The following is an 18,645-nucleotide window of genomic DNA, read 5'->3' as shown; positions in this document are numbered from 1 at the left end:
TTCTTATTGTTCTGGTACATTTTCTGAGCCCAGTTCCCCAGCCTTCTGATAAATGAATTCTCAGCTTAAATCAGCCAGCATCAGTTCTGTTTATGCACCAAGTAACTGAGATCAATGCGGAGTGAAGCGCTAATAGGGGTTAAGGCCAAGTACAAAACTGGGGCACTGTATTAGGGAATTGAATTTTCAAAGGGATAGACAAAGATGTTATCAACTATTCATTTGGGGGTTCGGTGTCTCTTTGAAGTTTTCTTAGCTTTGATTCTTTCGACTCTTTTCCTTTTGGATTGCTTCTTTCCTCTCCCTTATGGCTGTGGCAGTTAAGACCTGCCCCCTCTCCTTTCCCACGCTAAGAAGGAAGCAGGTTGGGATCCACAGAAGGGGGTAGGGTCCCTTCTGAGAAGTGCTCTGCCTCTAGACTTTTGTCGAGGCTACACAAAAAGAATCCAACATGTAGTTTGGCATAGGTCACCGGAGCAGGGCCAATTAGAACCCTTTCATTCACACGCAGGAGAGACTGAGAACCTATTTAAACAAAAATGGGCAAAAAGGAAAGCTATCGGGTCACGTGACTAAAAGACTCTGTCAGGCAACCACAGCGTCAGGGGCACGTCCCACCAGCTAGCTCCCCAGTGAAGAGAGGGTCTTTCCCCAGCGCTTCAGAAGAAAATTCCCGGAGAGACCTCTGATTGGCCTGGCCCGAGTCACATGCTCACCCCTGACCCAATCACTGCGCCGGGATGACGGAGTTCACTGGTGAGGCCATGGTTCTGTGTCTATTTGCGGGAATGAGATTTGGGGTGGACAGGAGGAAGGGAGGCAGCCCCACCCGAACACCATGGAAAGGGTCCCTGCAGCAAAGATTCTCTATTAATCGGAGGAAGTGAGAAGAGATGTCAGCAGACAACAAAAACAGGTGTCCACTCCTGACGCGAACTGTAGCTGGTAACAAAGGAAGAGCGTCCTCGGCGAGGTCCGTGTGAGGAGGACCCCTGAAGCGGCTCCTGGTCACCCCTTTTTTACAAAGAACTTGCCTTTTGACTACGAGAGACCTTCCAGCAGTTGGCCTCCATCAGTCCGTTTTGTTTTCTTTAGAGCCTGTATTAGTTTCCTAGAGCCGTTGTACGAATGACCACCAACGCTGTGGCTTAAAGCAACGGGAAGTCATACTGTCACAACTCTGGAGGCCACAAGTCTGAGATGAAGGTGTTGGCCGGGCCACACCACCTCCGGAGGCCCATGTGGAGAATCCTTTATTGCCTCTTGCAGCTTCTCCCAGTGTCCTCGGCTCGTGGCTGCAAAAGTCCAACCTTGGCCTCCACCTTCAGTCACCTTCTCCTCCTCTTTATGTGGCTTGCTGTCTCTTAGAATGACATCTGCCATTGGGTTTAGGGCTCACCATAATAACCAGAATGATCTCAAGATCCTTAACTTAATCACATTTGCAAGACCCTTTTTCCAAATAAGGTCACATTTGTTATTTGCATTGTCTGTCACTCTTCCTTAGCCCACCGTACTTCTCTCTCTCCCTCTTTCTCTCTCTCTCTCTCTCACACACACACACACACACACGAATATAATCTCCATAGAGTTAGGACCTGCCTGTCGTTGTCGTATTCGTATTCATAAGGCCTAAAACAGTGCTTGAACCAGAGTAGACACTCTGAATGTTAGTTGATTGAAGAAAAGAACGGAAGAGTTGATCTCCTTGGATTGTGTCCCTTAGTGCCTCATCCGTACATTTAGTCCTGCTCCAAACCCATTCTCTGCGCGTTCGGTGTGCATGTATCTCTGTCTATCATTAAAATCCCTCTTTTTCCTGAGTGTGGGTGATCATTTTACTTTCATTGCCTGTCCAGCTGTAAATAATTTTGGCTTCCCCACCTCCTCCCGATATGTTTCTCATCTCAAATTACAGGAGAAGCTAGCAGTCACTGTGCGCCCAGAGCCTTTGACTTTTTTTTTTTTTTTGATCTACCTCTCTTTTTTCAACTCAGTCATCTCCCCCAATTCTTATTTCCTTAACTTGGCCCTGAACAATTGAGGCATGAAAAGGAAGCTTCAGATGGACACTACACAGATTTCAGTAGGTTGAAAAGCAGGAGGCTAACCCTTGTTGTTGACTGCCTTAAATCTAATTTTTTTTTAAAAAGTCATAATTAACATGCTTTGCTACCCCAGCAGCTGTCTTGTCAGTCTGAAACACCTCCTGGGAAAGAAGTAGTAATGGAGTAATTTCTACTGAGACACTTCACAGCCACAGAGATAATTAAGTGACACCAGGGATGCCCCACAGCTTTGAGGGCTGCCGTGTGACCACCCATGTGTGCGTGGAAGCTTCTCGATCGCTCTTGACAAGGCATCCTTGAACCCCCCCCACCACCACCACCCAGCAGCACAGAGCTGGACACTTAGGAGGCGTGTGCCTGGTTGGAGGCCAGAGAGACTTAGACTGACGGCGGCTTCTCATGAGAGCCCAGTTCTCACATTTTTGCAGCAAGGAAGTCAGTGCATGCCGGAGAACCAGGTTTCAATTACTTTGCACATGGCTGTGCTAAATGAGCGGGCTTTCAAGAGGCCCTGCAGACACCACAAAAATGTTCCCCCAGGGCAAAAGCATAAAAACATAATGGTCTTGCTGTCCATGTTGCCCCACAAGTCCCCACGCAGGACTCCTCAGGAATGAAAGCCAGACTGGGAGGCGAGCCACGAGCTCCATCATTAGTGAGGCGCTGGGCTCCTCACCTCTTTGCCCCACACCTATGTGGGCCGGGGTCTGCGCACAACCACACCCATGAAAGTCTCCCGGAGGCAGAGTAATTTAACACCTAATTTGACTTGGGGAATATTTGTTGTTTGCTTATAAACAGGAGATATGCCAATGGGGTGATTGGAGTCGACTTCATGAGACAATTTTTTTCCCTTTTGTTGTGAGCATAATTTAGGAAGGAGGCAAAAGCATGACAGTGTCCTGGGCTGTCTGGACGCAGTCTGCAATGTGTCCCTGTAAATTTAGTAGGTTAAATTTAATGTGTTGGGCTCCGTGCAGTTATACTACAGGCATATTTCTGTCCTCCGTCGTGCTAAAATTAAGATGGTATTTTCTGTGCCTGTGTTAGGTTTTGTAAGGTGACTTCTGCAGGAAGCCCAGGGAACTGGATGAAAATAGCAAGGTGTACAGTGAAATAAACGAATATCCTCTCCGCTCTCACATGAGGCTGTAAAAGGTTCGCCGGCTCCCAGTGGAGTGAAGAGGAGGGGTCCAGGAATAGGCAACCGTGAGAGAGATTTTTAAACTTACTAAGAAAGAGGTGCCAGAGCCCAGTTTTCACCCAAAGCTGAAGGCTCTGCCTCTCTCAGTCAATGGCTCTGTAGTTTCTGTGTCCTTATCCCTGGGTCACAATCACACGAAGACCCAGCAAGAGCCACTGCCACAGCATGAGTGAGCACCTCTGGGAGCTGGGAGTGACCGTGGGGACAGTTCTGTCCCAGGAGAACACGTGAAGGAAGAAAGGAGCCGTGTGTCTCTGGTCAGTGGCAGGGGACAGCCGCGGAAGAAGAAAGGGGTGAGTTGGCCGGGCCAGAAGCCAGCCACAGGAGCCTGAGTAAGGACAGGAACCAGCTCAGGATCTTGCTCTCGGGTGCCGGTGGCCATGACAACAGGACCGGAACTTTTATTTAGTGTGACAAGAGCTGAACCGCATTCCCTGATGCCCTGGGGATGTATTGCCATAAGGAGAAGGGCAGGACCCTGAGCATCTGAGGTATGATGCCTTAGGCAACATGGGGTCGGTGCCAGAGCCCACTGGCCTTGGGCCTGGAACTCAGGTAAGGCCCTTGCAGAAGAAAGAGTGAGATCGGGGTGTGTGTGTGCGTGTGTGTGTGTGTGTGTGTGTACGTGCACGCATGTGTCTTCCCCAGGGGACACTCAGGTCTTTAGAAGGATTAATAATAATCACCATGAGTGTGCAGTATGTCTGAGACACTGTTCTAATATTTTCTTATTAAGTGTACATTCATATGCTAAGATTTTTACGTATATTAACTCAGGGACTCCTACAAGGGAGGTACTATTCTTATCTGAATTTAACAAATCAGGGGATGGAAGCAAACGGAGTGTAAGTAACAGGTGTAACCAGTAGGTAGAGTCCAGGCTGGCTGCCTCGAAGTCCCCGCCCCATGTTACATCACCGCGTGTGGTCTGGCCCAACCACGTGCAGTCCCCAGTCCCTGGCGTCAAGGAATAGCAACTGGATGTGGTAAAAGGGACCATGCAGCTGGGATCCTGAGATGGGAAGATGGTTCTGGATTGTCCAGGTGGGCCCTAAACGTAATCACAAGTGCCCTTACAAGAAAGAGGCAGAAGGATCCTTGACCACAGGGGAGGCAGATGGCATGACATGACACGGGAGGCCAGGTGATGGGAAGCGAGGAGAGTCAGGAGCCGGGGAGCGCAGGCTTCTTCCAGAAAGCGCAAAGGCAAAGAAGTGGACTCTTCTTAGTGCCCCAGGAGGGGCCAGCCTGGCCAGTGCCTTGGTTTTAGCCCTGTCATACCCATTTCAGACTCTGGCCACTGGAATTGTAAGATAATAAATTTGTGTTTGTTTTAAGCCACTAAGTTTGTGGAAATTTGTTACAGCAGCTGTAGGAAACTAATACACCATGGTTCTCAACACTCTTCATAGAAACACAGAGAGATGATGTTCTTGGTGGGGGGGGGCATGTGTCCACAGATAAGCTCACATTTCAACACCATCAGCTCCCACCAAATTAAGTAGTGTGTGTGTGTGTGTGTGTGTGTGTCTGTGTGTTTGGCGAAGACAAGGCATAATAAACATGTTATAATTATGTGATTCAGAAAATTAAAAACATCTCAGAATTCATTGTTAAAAAATTAGTATTATAAATCTAACACATGGTTTTAGATCTTATTACTTTGACTCCACAAAGCATATGAACAAGTAGGTAGTGCTGAAGAATACACCTGTGTAAACCTTATTTGAGGGGCGCCTGGGTGGCTCAGTCAGTTAAGCGTCTGCCTTCAGCTCAGGTCATGATCTCAGAGTCCTGGGATCAAGCTCCACATTGAGCTCCCTGTTCAATGGGGAGTCTACTTTCCCCCTGCCCCTCCACCCTGCTTGTGCTCTCTCTGTCTCAAATAAAATAAAATAAAATAAAATAAAATAAAATAAAATAAAATAAAATAAAATAAAATAAAAACCTTATTTAATTATTTGTAATGACACATGTTGTTATTTGCCTCATCAGTTTGGCTTGACAACTGTTACCTGACACCCCCAGGAATGTTCACAGCATTATTCTGCACTCCAAAAATGTAGATACAAGCGTCCCTACTCGTGCCTTTTCATCATCCCTTGTCCTTTTCTTAATAAAAACATATCCACGGTTAGAAGGGTAAGGAAAAGGATGTAAAAACCAAAATGACCTCTCGGCCCACAAATCCCAGCTCACCGTTAGGGGCTGAGATCTGGGGATGTTTCCATGCTGCTAGCGGCAGGGTCCTCCCTTTTGTTCTTGTTCAGAAAGTTGGTCAGGATGTAAGTGATAGCAAGTGAGGTTATGATTGGAATAACCGGGAATCCTATTTAATAAAAATAAATACAAATCAGTCACAAACTTTGGTCCTATGTTACTAACTGCGGAACAGTCCTGGAGACAGGCACCCAGTGTTCACTGAGATAGGCCAGGAAGGTACCCCTCTTTTACAGGTGCAAGCAGGGTCTCATCCTATGGGATACAGGTGTTGCATGTTTGTTAGGACAGATTCCCAGAGGCAGCCCCGAGAGCTGAGAGCAAAGGCGCCACGCTTCTCATTCACACGGGACATCAGATGGGTGAGCAGGGACCTCTGGAGCACTTGCATGGGCACAGAAGGAAGGGGTCAGTGGATGGCAAATCATATCATGTCAGGGTTATTTTGACCTCAAGGAAGTGGAGGGGACAGCAACAGGGACAAGGCAGGAAGGACACTTGCTGTTGGAAGTGAGCCTCCAGGAGAAGTCTTCGTGGGCCACCGAGAAATCCTACACTGGGAGTCCCCGCAGTCTTCCTGTGTAGAATGTAAAGCATCATAAGGATATGCAGATGCTTCATGGATATTAATGTTACGTGAATCCTCACATCATCATGAAAGTCACCCTTAAGTGAACAAAGAGAGAATCCACGGAGGCAGTCAAATGATAAAATGGCAGGATTTTAAAAGATCTCCGAACACTTCTCCTGTTCGTTGCCAGGTAAATTCATGCTAAACAGACAGGCAGTCTACTAAATTGTCACGAGGCCAGGCGAGCTGGCAGCCGAATACAAGCTCCCCGCGTATGTAATTGAGGGTTCCACGTATAAACAAGTTCTGACACTTCATTGCTGTCCCAGAAGGAATTGCGTGCCGTGAAGATTCATCATTTGCTTTACAGAACCATCTGAATCTTGTCAGGTGGGCATGGTTTACTGGAACTAATGGAGAAAGTGCTAGTCTTTTTTGAAGTGATTGTTAAGTGTATCTATCTCCACATTAACGCTGGAAAGGCTTAGTTGTATAGAATAAAGAAAGGCAGAATACATAAGAGAAAAAAAAAATGTTGGAGTCCGTCAGCAACGGCAATCTCGTCCTCCAATAAATGTGCACTTTTATTGCCCTCCTGTGATTTCTTTGTACCCCCATAACTGCCCTGATCGTGGTCTGGTCCTGTGATTTCTGGTTTTTTGTGTTTGGTTTTTTTTTTTTTAATATTGCACCTTTATTGCATTCCTCTAAGAGGTGGTGAAATCAGGAAAGGGAAAGATTGTCTTAAATTATTGTATTCCCCAAATCACACAATAGGGTGTTGGTTTCACAACAGACATTAAATAATCATTCTACACCTTATATTGGCAATCGTGTTAGATTTTATTCTAACAACACGGAAAATATCAATATTTCAAGGCTGCCTTGAACCTTGTTAAAAATCATTTTTAATGTAGGTTTTATTACTTTTGAAGGGTGGTGAGATGACTGCCACTGAACAGAGAGCTTGTCACTCGCAGTCCCCAAGAGGAAGGGACAGGCCGCGTGATGCAGGGCCACGTCGGGGAAGCCCCAGAGTTGGTCAGGGGGCAGGGAGCAGGGACTGTGGGCAAGAGCTTTTATTGTGGTCTCTGTGGGAGGGAACACGTAAGGCAAGGAGTTCAGATTTAGGATTGGCTAGTTTGAATGATTTCACCACGCTCTGAGTGTAGGGGTGTATCTAGCTGTCTGGTCCCTGTCTGGGGGTAATTAGGATGGGGTAATAGAGGCCCCATGTGAGAGCCTTGTGTGAGCCGGGGAAGGAGGTAGTGGAGATGTGGGCTCCGGATTGGTTGGTTTGCGTGTGAAAGGCATGGTCTCGGGTGAGTCTTGAACTCTCTCGAGGAATTGGCCAGCCCTGAAAGGGGCAGTCTCTCCAGGGCCAGCAAGGCCCCAGATGTCAAGGCATCAGAAAAAAAAGACATGCTTAATACATGTGGAGACACTACTGCCAGACATACCGAACAGTGAGAACGTGAACGGTGAGCACCTGTTCTGTGCTTGGCCTCTGTCACATGTATGAGCTCAGAGCCTTTTGAGATGGTGCTGTTTTGGGTTTTTTTTTTTTAAGATTTTATTTATTTATTTGTCAAAAAGAGAGCACAAGCAGGGGGAGTGGCAGAGGGAGAGGGAGAAGCAGGGTCCCCACTGAGCAAGAAGCCTGATGTGAGACCCAATCCCAGGACCCCGGGATCACGACCCGAGCGGAAGGAAGATGCTCAACCGACTGAGCCACCCAGGCGCCCTGAGCTGGGGCTATTTTAGCTGGGCTGGGTCACTTGCCTGAGAACATTCTGCTGGTAAATTTCTTACTTAGGATTATCAACTAGCGTGGCTCTGGAGAACCACAAAGGGGCCCAGTAGTTTTTAAGGGAGGTGGCTTGGAGCAGTTAAAAGAACACAGCAGTGGTGGAGAGAATGAGCTTGGTGAGAAAGAAGGTGGGTGTGCAATGGTGTCCATATACTTCTCGTTGGAGAGAAAAATGAGAGATTACGTTCTGAATGAATGAAAAATATCTACACACAAAATTTCGTTGAGCTAAACAGACCTGCATTCTACTGGGTTATCACTAGATCAGGTGAGTTGAAGAAATATGTATTCTTGAGACGTCTGGGTGGCTCAGTCGGTGAAACATCTGCCTTTGGCTCAGGTCATGATCCCAGGGTCCTGGGATCGAGTCCTGTGTCAGGCTTCTCGCTCAGCAGGGAGTCTGCTTCTCCCTCTGCCTGCTGCTCCCCCTGCTTGTGTTCTCTCTCTCTCTCTGACAAATAAATAAATAAAACCTTTTTTTTTTTAAAAGAAGAAATATATTCTTCATGATATTCTATTCTGGTAGTTGTTGAAAAGGACTCAAGTTAATTGCTTCACATTGAAATGCACTTTTAAAAAAATGTAAAAATTAAGGTTTGGTTTCAGCAAGTGGGTGGGCTTCCAGTGGGTGGGCTATGCCAGTGTCCCCATCTAATGAGCAGGCTGGGAGCAGAAAGACGCAGCCCAGAGACAAAGCATGAATGACATTAAGGGAAGTGGGTAAGGAGCTACCACCCAGATGGAATGGGGCTGGCAGTCCCAAACCATTTCTCAAAGTATCACAGCCACTTGCAAGTCAGGGAAGATATCAAGTCTGAGGGGTCAGAGCAGGGGCCTCATGGAGGCAGTGTGATTGGTGGAGGTCGGGTTCAAGCCAGGCCAGCTGGAGTTCTGTTATTGTCTGCGAGAACAGGAGAGAATGAGGCTGACTTGAAGGAACCCCTGCCATCGTGATAATTTGCCACAAAGAGCCCATTTTCAACTGTTCTTCTCTGGGAAGCTTCCAAAACCATGCCTTGTTGGAGTCTCCAAGCCAGTGCAACCCCAGACGGTGTCAGGGCCCCACTCAAGATTTTGTCTTGTTCTGGAAACCTAGACTGTGTCGAAATAATGCTGGGAGGTCTACATTGAAGCCCAGAAGCCTTGGGCTTCCTTGAAAGTAACATTCAGTAAATATTCATCCAGTTTAATTCAGTTTCATTGAAAAAATCTTGGCTTGAACAGGGAAAAGGTGTCACGTACCTGCAATATACACTCTCACCTTTTTAATGTGTTTGCAAATTCCCAGAGCTTTGGAGTCTTCTCTATTAAATGAGTAGGGTACTATTGCCACCTTGTGATCAGAAAGAGAAGTGTTTTTATTCTGGGAGCTGATTGTGTAATGCCTCATTTAAATAAGGATTAGCTCCCCTAGATGGCTTTTGATCAATTCTTTCATTTTCTTATGTTGCTTTACATGTATTTACAAAAACTTGTACTAAAATTTTTAAAAAATCTGCATTAACCCAAAGTAGGCAAGAAAACCCATCCCAAACCATTAGAAGCTAAGGAAGGGGGCCAGTGTTTCTGGTCTCTAGCCACACCTATTCTTAGATAAACTGAACCTGGCAGCTTCCGGGCCAGATACTGAAAATATCTGGCCACCTGTTAGGTTAAATCGAAGGAACTCCAAATTATCCAAGACATCCCTTCAAGAGAAATACTAAAAATTGCTCTGAGTTTCATTGTCAGAGATGATTGGAGCTGCCTCCTGGTTTGATTTAGCACTTTTTTTTTTTTCTTTTGGAGGAGAGGATTATTATAAAATCAGGCTAAATATTTTGTAAATCTTATCCAGAGGGAACATTCCCAAACACTAGAAATTAAAATAAGCAAAATATTACTGGCAGGAAAAACTTCACACTGACTCTAAATGAACAGGAGCCATTTTTTATGCTTCAGAAACTAGCTTTCTCCCCAAAAAAGGAAGACCTGGCTTGGAATGCCAGCCACCCCCTGTGCAATTTTCACTCATTTCTTTCTCGTCAGTTGTCTCTGTAATTTGTGTGCTTCTTGAAGGCTGTCCATGGGTGGCCGTGACACGATTTTCATGAAAGGCTGTTGTCCTTCTAGTAGTTCTTCCTGGGCTTTGATGAGCCCTGATTTAAGCCCTGTCCTCACGCTCTGTCCTTCATCCCCAGCACCCTTAACTTCTCGTGTTGTTAACTAACATTGAACAGAGGTGTTCTTTGCCAAGCATAGAAGGGGTGTGTATTTGTAGGGGCAAATCCAGGACTTTTGTTTTTATTGGTTAGAAAGACGAATCTAGGCCTCATTCAGATATTCTCAGCAATAACTTAGAAAAGTAAAGAACAAGCCAGGATCCTAAAATGTGTAAGCTACCTAGCATTTAAAAGGAAGAACATTCTGGTCACATGAGGGCATCTGAACTGTTAGTTTGAATGGCATCCTGAGCAGATGTGTACCAGCCCTCCTCTTCTGGGGGGAAACACTGGGGACTCAGCCCGGAAATTACATCCTGAGACTAATGTTAAAATGACTCCTTCCTGTTCTAACATGGCTCATCGGAACTTGTGTGGGAACAGGGCTGGGAAGATAAGAATGCTTTAGTTTAGTGGCTCTGTGATGATATTTGGGTAACAGCGTCATTAGGGCTTCCAGAAGACATGGCATCCATGTTCCTGTTCACCGGCATATCCCTCTGTCAGAGGAAGGTCGATTTCTTGGGTACGGTTATTTATTTCTGGGTTAGTTTCGGCATAGTATGTCAGAGGCCCTCTCTGAAATCATACGCTCTTATTCCGCATAATTACAGCACTCCTTCTAGCTACTAGCTCTGAAAAAAAAAATGCTAGCAATTGAGTGGTCGAAAGGGAAAAAATTCTTGTGCCATTAAAAGCTTCCATGGCCACCTTGACGTTTGAGACTTCTCAATGACCTTTCCACTTTCCTGAAACCCTGGACTGAGTTCCTACCTGGTCAGGAGATGGACAAATCTCTCCGTCACTGTCCAAGAAGGCTCTAAATGCCCTATGACTTGGGTATCACTCAGGCTTCGCACACAACTTTCACTTGATGCTCAGCACAGGTGCACGATGTCTCCTGGGGTTCTTACTCTCCCAGCTAAATTGGAAGCTCTTTCAGAAGCAGGGAGCCTGTCAACTATCTGTATCTTTCAGGGAAGCCTTGGAAATTTCTATGAACTCAGCATGTGTGTATGGTCAATAATCAGAGAGGTAATGAAGAAAGAGAGAAGGAGGAAGAGGAGGAGGAAAAGGAGGAGGAGAAGTCAGAGAGAGATGGGCATCAATAGAACCAAAAGAATCTGAAGAGTGACACAAAGACCCAAGGTTCAAGAACCCTGGATTCAAGCAGGGCATGGCACCTGTTGTAATCCTGGGTAATGAAGCCTTCATTTGTATCTTGTCATTTTATGTCTGGAGTCCTGGGGTATCTGACAGGAGACAGCAAGAAGTGAGGCCAGGCTGTTCACGGGCTAGGGGCAAAGTCAAGAAGACCGTTCAGTAGAGGGCAGTGGGGGACCCTCTCTTCTTCTTCCTCTCTCACCCAGGCTCCCGCCCTCAAGGGCTCCGGCGGGCTGTGCTGGAACCACAGACTGGGTCTCCTCCAGGCAGAACTGGGAAGAGTCATTGTCAGCCATATCTGGCTCTTGCTGGTGGTCAATTCCAGAATTTTCTTTCCCACATTTGACCCTTTTCACTAGAACATCCCAAAGTCACAGGGGCTGGGCAGAGGCATCTTAGACTGCTGCCATCAAAAGGCCCCAGAGCCAAGAACAAAGTGCACCTGCCTGGATGACCTGCATCAGGGTCGCCCGTGGTGGTGGCAGTAGGAATAGTAACGGGGTCAGCACTATTCCAGGGCAGCAACTAGGGCTAAGCTCCTGGATGGCTGCTGCCCTTGGGGCTGCTTCTCTTCTGTTCCTCCTCCCAGAGTTTCAGCCCCAGATGGCTGAGTTCCTCCACCTTCCACTAAGAACAGAAATGACCAATTTTTCCAACAAGAGCTTGACCACTTTAACAACGGTAGCGGGCAAGTCTGGAACGGGTGAAAAACCATGAGCAGGGCAAAGAGTGACAGGTGTTGGCAGGTGAGGGATGACACATGCCTGAGTCCTCCTGGAAGGTGCCACAGAAATCCAGGAGGAAGGAAAGCACAGGTGGGGAAAAGGACCACATGTTTCTGCATGGCTGCTCCAGGTCAGCTTCTGAGCTCGGCATGTTGCATCGTATCACACGGACCTCTTTTTACTTTTAATTATGCGATACTTCAAAGACACAGAAGACTACAGGAAATTAACCTCATGCACACCCATGTAAGTGCACCTAGCAAGAGGAGGTGTCCACATTTTGTCAGACTTCTTTCCATCCCTTCTGAGGTCTTTCTCAGTGTCTGGGCCTTTCGTGCTTAAAGGGGTTGCTTGGGGGAAGGGGCAGAAGACTAGCTACGGTCATTTTAACAAAATAAGCAAGTAAGTCAAAAACCCATATTTGGCTTCGAAGAAGGCCAGTTGTGATGTGATTCTTGTTTTTATTTTTTTGTGTATATTTTTTAAAGTTTTAATTTAAGTAATCTTTTTACCCAACATGGGGCTTGAACTCATGACCCTGAGATCAAGAGTCACACGCCCTTCTGACTGAGCCAGCCGGAAGCCCTTGATTCTTGCTCTTAATATCTATTTCATATATTGTGTTAAGTCTTATTTTAAAAAAATATTTGAATGACTTATTATTACAGGAGATTTTACTCCTTGTCCCCTTCATTATACAACTGTTTCTGTTTCCTTGTGCTCTCGTGAGTTTTTCTCCTTTTTATGTGGTTACAGTCCTAGTTTCTATGTAATCCCGAGTTCCATTTCCTCTCTGTCATAAACTTCCATTTTACTCCACAGTTAGCATCCACAGTAAATTGTGGTGCTTGCCGGCCATCCCGTTGAGCTTATATGCCCACATTTCCTTTGAGGGAAATATTACTTCCATTGGCTTTCACTTTGTTCCTCTTTCAATTTCAAATTATGATCATGAAGATCTCTTAGGTGCATAGAATTGAGCCGATCATGCTTCTAATTTCATGGCATATCATCACCATCATTCTCTCCCACAGTCCTTCTTAAATTATTTTATTTTATTTTATTTTCCTCTCTTTTCCCTCCTGTTCCCCAGTCTCATTCCGTTCATTGTGTCTGGTGTATTTACTATATGCTTTCCCAGATGACTTTCAGTAAGTTTCTTTATATGTGTGTCCATGAGAAACATATAGTATTGCTTTCTGCTTTAGAAAATGTACTTACAAGGTATTGTGTCCCAAATCAATTCTGTTTCATACTTTCATTTTTTCAGCCAACCCGTGGTTTCGAGATCTGTCCATGTTGCCGTATGTACAGCCAATTCCTTCCTTCCCCTCTCCTTCCTTCTGCACGGAGATCTAGTGTGTGGATGGTGCACATTTTACTTATCTTTCACATTTTTTAGTGGACCTCTTCGGGGTTTCTTTTTTTTAAAGATTTTTTATTTATTTGACAGAGAGAGGGAGAGAGAGCAAGTGTGCAAGCAGGAGAGTGGCAGGCAGAGGGAGACGGAGAAGCAGGATTCCCACAAAGCAGAGAGCCCTATGTGGGGCTCGATCCCAGGACCCCAGGATCATGACCTGAGCCGAAGGCAGATGCTTACCTGACTGAGCCACCCAGGCACCTCTGACATCTCTGTGGCTTCTAACTCCTGGAACCCCAACACTGTTGTCAACCCCTTAGTATATGGTCCCTTGGGCTCTGAGAGTGAATCTGGGGGGCTATAGACTCAGAGGTAGGACAACTGTGTCTGAGGGTGATGATGGGCCCAATTCCACAAAATCCTGGACAGCCAGATCGCTCTCCACATGAACACTCAAGCCATGGTTCCACTCACAGTGCGCAAGGGCTCATTTTCCCACATCCCCACCCACAAATGATTTTATCCAAATTGTGTATTTTTGACCATCTGATGGGTTAAAATAGTATCTCAGGGTGGTTTACATTTGCCTTTCTCTGATACTAGCACGGACAGTTTTCTTCTGAGAATTGCATAGAATTCGTGGCCATTTTCCGTTTGTCAACTTGTCCACTTCTCCACACACCCATTTCCTTCCTGTCCATTTTCCTATTGGTGTCCTGTCTTTTTTGCTCTCTCAGCTGTAGGAGTTGCACTGACATACAAAAAGCGTTTAACTTGCCTGATTCTTTTTTAGTCTCATGAAAAATGAACTACGAACAATTTACCTCTGTCCGGATAAACTGACCCATAAGATCAAATATCTGTTGCCCTAACGTCACCTGTCAATTTCAAGCGGGGAGAGAAGGAAAGATCACAAGAGGGGAGATGCTCTGAGCTGCAAACACTTGAGCTTTTATTTGCAAATGAGAAAAACTGAACTCAAAGTAATGTAAGCATAAAGGAGGACTGTATTGACTCACAAAAATTCAGGGCAGTCAGACTTCAGGCATGGTGGGATACAGAGGTTTAAAGAGATCATCATTTCATCTCTTGGTGCCTTTTGCATTGATTGGCCTTGTTCCTGGGTCGACTTCCTCTCTAGCAGCAAATGGCCCCAGGGCTCTCCACTGGCAGAGTGTTTTGATGCCATTAAGGGGGTAGTTTGTACTCAAACAAGATTACTCAGAGATTAATCAGCATATACAAAATTTAAAATGTGACTTTAGTAAAATTTGTAACTTTAATAGGTTATAAATTCCTTTCTAGTCACATTAGTGACGGTAATAAGTTATAAACGTAGAAGCCTAATTCTTCCTTATGCTTTACAAATTAAATTACAAATCTTATCATCTATTTATAAAGCTAGCAAATTTCGACAGTTACTTTTAAGAGTGCTTGTATAATCTAATAAAATTCCCTTAAACATTTAAACTGCATTTATAAATTCAATATATTTAATTTTCCTTGAAGTCCTTCAAATGTCTGATTAACAAACAAACCTTCCCAAGTTCTTAGATACTACTCTGATAAATCAAGTACATTAAAACTGAACATATGGGGAGAGTCATAAATTCTCCTAAATGGTCTTATACTGTTTACAACATTAGTCAAGTTTTCTTGTTCCTTTCATCCTAAAAATGCAAGTCTAAATCAATTACCCAAATGCCTTTTTACTTTGGAGTAGCTGTTAATCTGTTAAGTACTCAGAGTCTCTTCAGCATTACCAATGCTTAAAATATTCAATGTGTACAGATTGGTTTTCTTCTCATATTTAATGAGGTTGCATACAACCTGAAGTCTTGGTCAGGAGATAAGATCTGGAATAGCATGCTGGAAGGGTAGGTTTCTCACCATCCACATGGGACCGACAAAGCCCTCTTTAATGGCCGCTAAACCAAGAGAGACTTCAAGTCCACGCGTATCAAATGGGATGGACTTACAGCCCTCTTCAAATTCTACATTATTTAATTCTGAAATCAGGTTAGAGATATAGCCCCTGCCCAGATGCTTTCAACATTTGATTGGATTCACTTTTATTCTATTCTGAGTTTTTTTCATATCCTTTTTCCTCTTCTCCTTCTTCTTCGTCTTCTAAAGAGGAAGTAGGGGGAAGGATAGAGGGAAGAGAGAGCGTGGGAGAATCTTAAGCAGGCTCCACACCCAGTGCGGGACTTGATCTCACAACCCTGAGATAATGATCTGAGCTGAAATCAAAAGTTGAACACTTAACTGACTGAGACACCCAGGGGCCCCTTTCACATCCTTCTTATTTTGCAGGACCAAAACCCTAATAATTTTGTGAATACATCCCATTGGATTCTGCACACCTCTGAAGGTTCTTTCAGGCTCTGCAGTCACAAATTTAGAGTCATAGTAATGACAGAAAAAGCCTCTTTCCGAGTATAACCTACAATTCTAGGTGAGAGCTCTTGGTTCTGTTTGAGTTGTGTGTGTACTTCTGAAATAATTTCTGTATCCTGGGCTATGAGATATTTGGAATAGTCTATCTTGGGGAAGAAGTTTTCTTTTCTTTCTTAGGAAAAAACATATATTTAATACATATGTTTATAATTAACTGAACATACCTATATATACGTGTATGTATGTGTATCTCGTAGAATGTTTTATGGTACATAAAATCATGATATGGAAATATCTATATATTCTTTTTTTTAAAGGACAGACATGGAAGTTTTTTCAGATGTTGAATTTTAACAATTGCCTTTCAGAAATCATGAAGATTATCATATTATTTTTCTGTGATTTATTGAAGTGGTAAACTATATTGGATTTCCTAATATTCATCACCAATATGAATCCCACCTGGAATCATGCGTTATTGCTTTAAAGTAATAATAGAATCTTCTGGCTAATATTTTCTTTTAATACATTGATAATTATAACTGAGATTCTCCTGTAATTTTTTTTCCCACAGGTTTTCTTTGTAAGGTTTTGGTATTAACTTGTTAACTCTGATTTAAAAAAAAAAAAAAGGAGGATTTTTTTTTCCTTACTATATGCTCTGGAACAACTCAAATTACATTGAAACCACCCGTTCCTTAAAATGTTGATAGAATTCTCTCTCATTCTCTCACTGTTTTGTCTTTTCTTGCAATTTCCTTTATTTCTTCCGTGATAATTTGGTTAGAAGCTCAACGGTTTCTACAGTTTCTTTTGATAGACTCAGTTTTCTGAGAAAATCATTAATTACATATTCTCAAAGTGATTGGCTCAGATTTGAGTAAAGTGTTCTATAATTTTTCAAATGCCTTTGAGTCAGATTATTTCTCCATCCTCATTCTTATTTATATGTAATTCCCATCCTTTTTCGTGATCAGATCAGACCAGGTTTTACCAGCCCAGGCACTACTGATGTTTTGGGTCAAACAGTTCTTGGTTGTGGGTCCTGTCCTGGCATGTCTGGCAGCAACCCTCCCTCTACCCATGAGATGCCTGTAGCCTCCGTTGTTACCCAACTGTGACAACCATAAATATCTCCAGACATTGCCATATGTCCCCTGGGGGAAGGGGTGGGCAAAGTCACCCGTGTTGAGAACCACCAGATTACATGATGGTTTTTCTAGATTTTTAAAATTTCGTTTTGTTTTTAAAGAAACAACTGTTGGATGCCTTAAACTGATGAGTAAGGAAAATGACGATTCGGGATGATGCCCGAATTCTCACTGCTAATGTGAGAAGAATTTTTGAGTGGGTAAATGTTGCCTCTGAGATGAGCGGATTACTTTGTGGGATGCCTAGGAGTCGAGATTTGCCCATCCCTCTTTGACAAGGAAGGAGTAGACTGGTATGAAGGTAATAAATGAGGATAAGAAAGGAAGCAAGCAAGCAAGAAAGAAAGAAAGAAAGAAGGAAGGAAAAGAAAGGAAGAAAGATACCTTGGATTCATTCTTTTAGTTCTGTCATTTTTCAGTCTTCATTTTTGTGTGTGTGATTTCTTTGGATCCATTTTGTTTTNGGGAAGCAAGCAAGCAAGCAAGCAAGAAAGCAAGAAAGAAAGAAAGAAAGAAGGAAGGAAAAGAAAGGAAGAAAGATACCTTGGGTTCATTCTTTTAGTTCTGTCATTTTTCAGTCTTCATTTTTGTGTGTGTGATTTCTTTGGATCCATTTTGTTTGTTTGTCTAAATACCTGGGTTGGATGCTTCATCTATTTCTGACCATTCTTACCTGTTTCCTGTCACTCCGTGAAGTCAAGTGGGATTCAACGGGGCTTCAGTATCCCCCAGCCCGGCCCATGCACATAGATCTTTTTGTTCCACACAAGAGGTCATTGGCTTGTCCTGTGGTTGCTTCGTCATTTTGGAGAAGTCTGTGCTTTGCCAGCTCTTCCCAAAGTTCCCAGCTCTGTCCAGGATTTGGATATTTAGTGTTTTCTATTTTCCTGGAAGTCTGAGTTGCCATTATTGTTTAGTTTCCTTCATGTGTTTGGTTCATTTCAGATGGGAAGAAAGGGCAGAGGCACCTTTGATCTGCCATGTAATCCAAAATCCAATGTACTAATTATGTAGGGTTAGATTTAGGCAAACTGTTTGTTGGCTGCTAATTTTCAACAAGTTTGTGCTACTTGTGGGAACAGCCACTTGCTGTGTCACTTGCTTAAACCAGTCCTCAGAACCATCATCCAAGTCCTCATTTTTTTATAATAATATTTTTTTTATTATATTATGTTAGTCACCATACAGTACATCCCTAGTTTTTGATGTAAAGTTCCATGACCAAGTCCTCATTTTTGACAAACTAAACTGTGCTACCACTCTACCATTAGAAACAGCAAACAGGGGACTCCTGGGTGGCTCTGTCAGTTAAGCATCTGCCTTTGGCTCAGGTCATGACTTCAGGGTCCTGGGATCGAGCCCCACATCAGGCTTCTTGCTCAGCAGAAAGTCTGCTTCTCCCTCTGCCTGCCACTCCCCTTGCTTGTGTGCTCTCTCTCTGACAAATAAATAAATAAAATCTTGAAAGAGGAAAGAAAGAAAGAAAGAAAGAAAGAAAGAAAGAAAGAAAGAAAGAAAGAAAGAAAAATAAACAGACGATTCTAGTCTGATGCATTTTAAAAATATTGCTTTCCCCTCCACAAACACACTTCATGAGTGATGAGTTGTAGACACTTGGTGGCTCGGTGTTTCTGATGATTGGAGGTGAAAGTGCCACCAGCAAAACGTGGATGTCAAGGAGTGTTACCTGGAAAACAGTGAGAAATGAGAGCCCTCTGCTTCCCTGTGGAACACAGACTTTATGGACAAANCCTTGAAAGAAGAAGGAAA

The 18,645-nt window shown here is 44.0% G+C and overlaps 1 non-coding gene across 1 annotated transcript; it reads left to right on the top strand.

The window, feature by feature from the left end:
• Positions 1-16,989: 16,989 nt before the first annotated feature.
• LOC117801348 lies at positions 16,990-17,139 on the top strand. Its single transcript, XR_004623859.1, has one exon. It is a non-coding gene; the product is annotated as a U12 minor spliceosomal RNA (small nuclear RNA).
• The last annotated feature ends 1,506 nt before the right edge of the window (positions 17,140-18,645 follow it).

The sequence above is a fragment of the Ailuropoda melanoleuca genome, chromosome 2 (genome assembly GCF_002007445.2).
Source record: "Ailuropoda melanoleuca isolate Jingjing chromosome 2, ASM200744v2, whole genome shotgun sequence".
NCBI lineage: Eukaryota > Metazoa > Chordata > Mammalia > Carnivora > Ursidae > Ailuropoda > Ailuropoda melanoleuca.
This window is presented reverse-complemented; position numbering and strand designations above follow the sequence as displayed.